This window comes from Berghia stephanieae, chromosome 4 (assembly GCF_034508935.2).
Source record: "Berghia stephanieae isolate SIO BIC M18660-M18661 chromosome 4, UCSD_Bste_1.3, whole genome shotgun sequence".
Lineage (NCBI taxonomy): Eukaryota > Metazoa > Mollusca > Gastropoda > Nudibranchia > Aeolidiidae > Berghia > Berghia stephanieae.
In genome coordinates this window covers 34324659-34332158 of record NC_088363.1, presented here as the reverse complement: position 1 = coordinate 34332158, position 7500 = coordinate 34324659, and the positions used below count along the sequence as shown (strand labels likewise).

General features: G+C 36.9%; 1 protein-coding gene across 2 annotated transcripts in view; it reads right to left on the bottom strand.

Annotated features, from left to right (window-relative positions):
- The window catches only part of LOC144970468 (glycine receptor subunit alpha-2-like), a 256826-nt gene extending 249777 nt beyond the window's left edge, over positions 1–7049 (bottom strand). For both annotated transcript variants that reach the window (XR_013644965.1, XM_078910149.1), the window contains exon 1: positions 6869–7049. The gene's annotated coding sequence lies outside the window, so the exon portion shown is untranslated. The remainder of the gene's footprint in view (positions 1–6868) is intronic.
- Between the last annotated feature and the right edge of the window lie 451 nt (positions 7050–7500).

Below are 7500 nucleotides of genomic sequence, written 5' to 3'. Positions count from 1 at the left end.
ATAATAATAATAATAATAATAATAATAATAATAATAATAATAATTAATAATAATAACCTTATTGTTTAAATGACTTGGTATCGTTCAATGACTTTCCTCGGCAAGATTTTTGAAAGCATTGGTATGCAAGTGACCTGGCGTTATTGAAGACATATGCGTTGCAAACTACAAACGAATAACACGATTGTTATAAGCTGATGTACTACTTACTAAACAGCAACATCATATATTATAATAATCAGCCCACTGTTGCTAGACCATGCAGAGCTTCCAATATTATGGTACTCAGAGCTCCAAACAAAAGTGACCATTAAATTTTGAGTATAATGAAAGCATAATAATTGTTATCTATCCATTGCTGAGTGCAACAGATGTTTTTAAAAAGTTTCTTATTGTTGTTGTTACTGCTGCTGTTGCTGAAATTGTTTTTTCGTTTCGTTTTTCTTGTTTTGTTTTATTTATTTTTTTTTTGTGTTTGTGTTTTTTTTTTTTTTTTTTTTGTTTTTTTTTTGTTTTTTTTGTTTTTTGTTTTTTTTTGGTGACTAATTTTGTTTTTGAGCTGTAGCTAAGGATGCTATTGCTGGTACCTGCGCATTATATCGCAATATCCACGTAACGATAGATAGATAGATAGATATTTATAGATAGATAGACATATTATAGAGCCGGGGGTGCTTTACAAGGGTCCCTAGCGAAAAGCAACACTTGATATGTAGGACGAGACATGGCGCCTGTTATGCGATATTACAATTTTTTTCTAATTTCCAAAAGACACGATGTTGTTAACAGCTAGTACGTACTCATTTTACACGTGAGTACGGTGAGAGTATGTGAGTTAATAGTAACTCGAATCATTGACCTCCCGATTCGAAGGCTAGTGTCATCAACGACATCATATCGCCGACGTTATTGTTGCCCTTGTTCTGTATTTATTTCTCTGTTTGTTATAGTAGTAGTTGTAATAGCAGCAGCCAGTATTCTGCCGCACACTTGAAATACTCATATTTAAAAATTTGGTCAGAAAACTCGTCCTTCGAATATTGGTCGGTTTAAATGACCCTTATCTTGGCAAAATAAAAACTCTCAAACCCGGGACTTTGTGGTTCACAGTGCAGTGCCTTAACCACTCGGCCACTTCGCCCACTTTCATTCATAGAAAATTAAATCATAGTTAAATGTGCAACTCCCTAGGACTATAGATGTCGCTGGCAACTCCACATTTGAACTCCTTCTTTATGTCTTATATTTCCAGAGTTACAAATTTACCGCATTCAGATCAAATTAATACATAGTGGTAAAATAAAAATTGAGCTTTTATATAGACCAATATTCACTAAACGTGCTCATAGCGCTTTACAAGTGGTCTCTGGTCAACATCAACACTTAACATGTAGTTAGTTAGTAGTAGTAATAGTAGTAGTTGTCGTAGTAGTAGTAGTAGTAGTAGTAGTAGTAGTAGTAGTAGTAGTAGTAGTAGTAGTAGTAGTAGTAGTAGTAGTAGTAGTAGTAGTAGCATCACCAGCAGTAGCTGTAGTCGCAGTTGTTGCAAGTGGAGGTTAGTGGTTGTCAATCCTAGTGTTGAGTCCGCGTGGAGTCAGCGTTCCCAACGACTTGATCAGGTGAGTTTCCCTACGGTTCATATAAACCGCTTGTGTGCCAAAACGACACGTAAAAATAGTACTGTCACGTGATTATTTTTCTCCACGAATCAGCGTGAGACGGTAGACATGGAGGAACCTCCCTGACCCATTTTTAAACCTGCCTGTTCCCAAACTGGTGGAAAAAAATTCGCGGACGGGACATGACGCCTGTTAGGCGATATTACATTTTTTTCGGATAGAGTCAACGCTGTAACGCCAGATACTTATTTTACAAAATGAGTAAGAATGAGAGAATGTGAGTAAAGAGCCTTTTCCAAGGACTCAACTATACGCCGAGCAAGGCTCGAACCCAGGACCTTCCGATCCGAAAGACTAGACCACATAGCCGCACGTGATAGACCTTTGGAGATGTGAGGCGCGTTGCATCGAGAGTTTATATCAGTTTCGGAATCTGTTGAATGAAAAGTGATGGTAATTCGTTAAAACTACTTGCCACAGGGCTCTGACAGACCTAGCAACCATGACAGGAGATGTAGGTAGCCTCTTCGCTGGCGTGAAAATCGTTTCCCATTGAGCATGAGGCGAGTGAGTTCTCTACTGACTAAGACTTCGGAACACCTACTCAGACCGTAGTTTATCGAAAACTCATGGCCTGATCGTAGTCATCGTAGCCGTAGCCTGACACTAGAACCCTCTAAGACTTACAGATTGACGTCATTTTTAAGGTTTGTGCAGCGTCAAGTGAGTTGTTAGTTGTGCTCAAGGAAACAAGTGATTCCATTAGTTGAACTATTGAATACAACTAACTCACGATTTGTTTTCTTTTGTGGCCAAAGTCTTGTCTTTTGACGTCATATTTTGGGCAGTGTCAGGCTACAAGTTAATGATGGCAACGCTCAGACCGTGGCCTTTGTAACTCCATGGCCTGATACCGACCAACACATGACGTCAAAAGTTCAGTCTTTGACCACAAAAGAAAAATCATGAGTTGTATTCAACAGTTTAACCAATGAGATCTCTTGTTTCCTTGAGCTCTACTTAAGACAAACGTCGAAATATGGATCTTAGTGGGTTTTAGTGTCAGGCTATTAGTTAACAATGGCTACGCTCTGACAAGTTATACGAGCAAAATGGATTGCGTGACTCGGAGATTGTCAATCAATGTAATCGATCGATCGATGAATATATCAAATTTAATCTGATTTTGCTTTTAAGCTTTTATTTATTTATTTATATCGATATGAAAGAAAATCGGATATATAGTCTCACATCAATGAGGATATATTATGCTAGTAGCTGCAAGGCCTGCGTTGAAGGTAAACTGTTTTTGTGGGTTTTTAGAGATTTTTAGGGCCCAGCTACACATTTTAGCCATTTCCGCGCCAGGAGTAGGGAAGATAATGGGAAATTATAAAGATTTTTGCTCTGAACATGGGGCGGGGGGATTGACAAACGGGACTGGTTCAAACCAGGCTCAAAAGTAGATTTCAAGAGCAAAAACAATCCGTGTGTTTGGAATGAAAACCGTCAATAATGGAATAAATTTCGCCCTAGCTCACGTTGCGGGGCTGCACTGCGGCTGACGCCTGAGTTATGTGATGAATAAAAGGGATGTAATTTATTTATCTATGTATTTATTTATTTATTTATTTATTTATTTATGTATTTGATCATCCGAGTGTCATACTACGAGACGCCAAAGCCTTACAAAAGAGATGGAAAGCTATGAGGGTTTGAATGTTGAGCTTTTGAGCTTTTATATAACGCAATATCTACTAAACGTGCTCAGAGCGCTTTACAAGGGTTCCCTAGCCAACAACAACACTTAACATGTAAGACGAGACATGACGCCTGTTTCGCGCAGAGACAACGCTGTTAACGACCGGGTACTCATTTTACACTTGAGTACGGTGAGAGAATGTGAGTAAAGAGCCTTGTCCAAGGACTCACCATGCGCCGAGCGAGGCTTGAACCCAGGACCTTCCGATCCGAAAGCGAATGTCATACCACTAGACCACATAGCTGCACAATTCAAAATGTTAAAATCAAAACTGAATTAAAAAATCAAATGCACCAATTTAAATGGGCCGATAAGCAATTTTAGAAAGGTTGCTAAATTTAAATAATAACCTTAAAAAAAAGGGGGGGGGGAAGAAACCAAAACAAATAACAATAACCCCAAATAAATAAACAAAATAATTTTAAAATTAATCTAAATGTGTCCAAAACAAACACAGACTGTACCAGATCAATTTGTCACCTAATGGCATTTAACGGTTTGTAACAACAGCGGTCACTGACCTAACACAAAAAGGCATAAAACAGTAATGGAACGATAACATTTAATGTTGCCTTTTTTTTGTAATTTATTCCAGGTCCTTGTAATCACGCGGTAGAAGTCAGTTTGTTGAGAATAGATAGACAGTTATAATGAGATAAATTATCTAGATTAGACTCCGAAAAGGTTATTGAGTACGATTCGATATAACATAGATAGATAAATGGATAATATATATATATATATATAATATATATATTATATATATAATATATATATATATAGATAGATAGATAGATTAGATAGATAGATAGATAGATACTTAGATATAGATAGATATTAGATAATAGATAGATAATAGTATAGATAGATAGATATAGATTAGATAGATAGATAGATAGATAGATAGATAGATAGATAGATAGATAGATAGATAGATAGATAGATAAGATAGATAGATAATAGATAGATAGATAGATAGATAGATAGGTAGATAAATGGATGGATAGATAGATAGATAGATAGATAGATAGATAGATAGATAGATAGATAGATAGATAGATAGATAGATAGATAGATAGATAGATAGATAGATAGATAGATAGATAGATAGATAGATAGATGGATAGAAAATGATTAATGATTTATTCAATTGATTCAATTCTTGATACTCTTCAACAGTCGTAACGTCACTTCCTTCCTAATGACGCACGGTAACTTAGTAACACTGGCTCTAAACTATCGGAACAATGGCGGACGTCCTTATGAAATATTTCTCCGGCAAGCATAAAAGCGTATCCAGAGGAAAAAAAACCCCATAAATTTGATAATATTTTAACTTTTACACATTCTGATCACAAGGCATATGAAAAGTTCTAGCCAGCATGAAGAATAAAAAGTAATGATTTTCTTTGTTTAGAACCAAGATGGCCGCCGTTGCCGGGCGGCGTGACATCAGACTACTGAGTCCAATTGCCTGATTAAAGTAAATGTTTATTGGAACTAGTCTATGAATCTCTAATTAATCCCAGCTGTTAACAACAGACACTATAATCATTTTTTTTAAATTATAAGTGGCGCGTGTCTTTCTTCTTTTCTCAGCTCAGCTGTCCCCCAATGCACAGCAGCTGTAAAAGTTTGTATGGTCCTAGGAATCAATTGGTCTTAATTAAAAAGTATTTTTTTCATGAATTTTAAAACGATATGACAGGATTTCACTTATTACAGCTATATTATAATCGATAACTGGTAAGGATCGGAACATTAATAATTAAAAAATCTGACTAAAGTTTATATTGTTCAGATAGCTGATCGAACTCTTTGAGAGACAGGGGAACACAATAAAGAGAAATGAAAGTAAAAAGATGTTTTCACCGTTTAACCCCGTGACCATGACCTTTTTAAATCGTGAAAAACAAGGCAAATCACGTGGCATCTCGTTGATTCTGAAAGGATTTGTTTAAAAGGAAAGTCTTCTTTCAAGAATTAAAAGTTTTGGCAAAGAAATGTGTGGAGGAAATTTGGCTGGCTTGACAGTGATTTTCACTTGTTTTATATATAAATACAGTAAAACCTTTAAAATTTGGTATATATATATATATATATATATATATATATTATATATAATATATATATATTTTATATATATATATATATAAAGTGTTGCGCTTAGCCAAGGACCCTTTGTAAAGCGTTTTGAGCACGTTTAGTGGATATTGCGCTGTATAAAAGCTCAATATTTTTTTAAGACACGTTCTAAAAACATTGACCAGAAATTATTTTTTAAAGAAAAATAGAATTTACATTTATTTTATGAGCAAAACCTTCGATAAGAAAAGAATTTGCTTCAGGACCACTAGACCTGTCAAGTATTACGGAAAAAAACCGTAGAACTACCAATTTTTGGGTTCATTATTAGAACTTAATGAGTGAGAAGGTCCCGATTTCGCTTGAAATATTCTTGAGGAGATATTCAAGAGCTATTAGTTTTAGCAGCAGCAGTGACATTTTAATAGTTATTGTGGTAGATAGAGCACACTTAAATTTGAATTCATCAAAACAAAATAAAGAAGACGCATTTATTTTACTGTGGGATACGGTTTATATCCAGAAACATACATCGATAGACGGGCAAGAGAGACGAGAATAGAGCAGAGACACACTGGGAGAGAAAGAGAGAATGGTGCGGGAAGAGATATAGAGCTAGGGAGACAATACAATGCAGAAATATTCAGCGATAAACTGGAAGAGAGACGGGAATAGAGCAGAGACACACTGGGAGAGAAAGAGAGAATGGTGCGGGAAGAGATATAGAGCTAGGGAGACAATACAATGCAGAAATATTCAGCGATAAACTGGAAGAGAGACGGGAATAGAGCAGAGACACACTGGGAGAGAAAGAGAGAATGGTGCGGGAAGAGATATAGAGCTAGGGAGACAATACAATGCAGAAATATTCAGCGATAAACTGGAAGAGAGACGGGAATAGAGATTTAACTCTCTCCTTACCAACTATTTTCAGGGTTTTCCCCAAAACTTCACACCCAACTAACAAAAAAAATAGACTTTTTATCACTCAAACACAATAGCAGTAAGTCCATGCGATAAATAATTTCTTTAGCAAAACATGCTCTAGGTCTACAACACACTGTTGTTCATTTTCTTTATTATTTTTTTTTATCTACAAAAGAAATTTGAATAAGAAAAATGTTGGTTGTATCGTAACGAATATGACGATTTTCCTGTAGTTGGTAAGGAGAGGGGAAAAGAAGAGCGAGGTTGAGAGCAGAGACACTCTGGGAGAGAAAGAGAAAATGGTGGGGGGAAGAGATATAGAGATAGAGAGACAATACAATGCAGAAATACGACAACGATAAACTGGAAGAGAGACGGGAATAGAGATGACTTGAGAAGAGCGACATAGAGAGACACACTGGGAGAGAACGAGAGAACAAGAGAGTGGGATAGAGAGATAGTAAAAAATTCTCACCTTAGCAATTCCACACGTGCGGTCAGCGGTAATCCAGCAGACAATAGAATGAGTTGATTGTTGTGATCACGCGAGTCTATCAGAAGTCGACGGGACAAAAACAAAACATCACTCACACTGCTGTTGGTGAGGCGCGTGCTTTATAACTCACCCTCACTCATAGGCTGCTACTCGGGAAATCGCCTCTCACGTGCGACGGCTCACCACCACCACAGCCATCGTGGAATCACCCACTTACTGATAGACAGTTGGCGCCGACTAATGAGATTAACGGCTGATTAGCCATGACTGGATTAGGGGGATTAGTGGCGTACACCGATAAAACACGTTTTATACATTTTTGCCAGTAATTTCTTGTTGGACTCTCAGGTCTTGAGCTTGAACTTTTTATATATATAGCGCAATATCCACTTTATGTGCTCAAAGCGCTTTACCCAACAGGAACATTAAACATGTAGCTCGAGACATGACGCCTGTTAGGCGATATTACAATTTTTCTTTCCGACAGAGACAACGCTGTTGACGGCCAGGTACTCAATTTTACACCTGAGTACGGTGAGAGAATGTGAGTAAAGAGCAATTTCCAAGAACTCAACTATGCGCCAAGCGAGGATCGAACTCATGACCTTCCG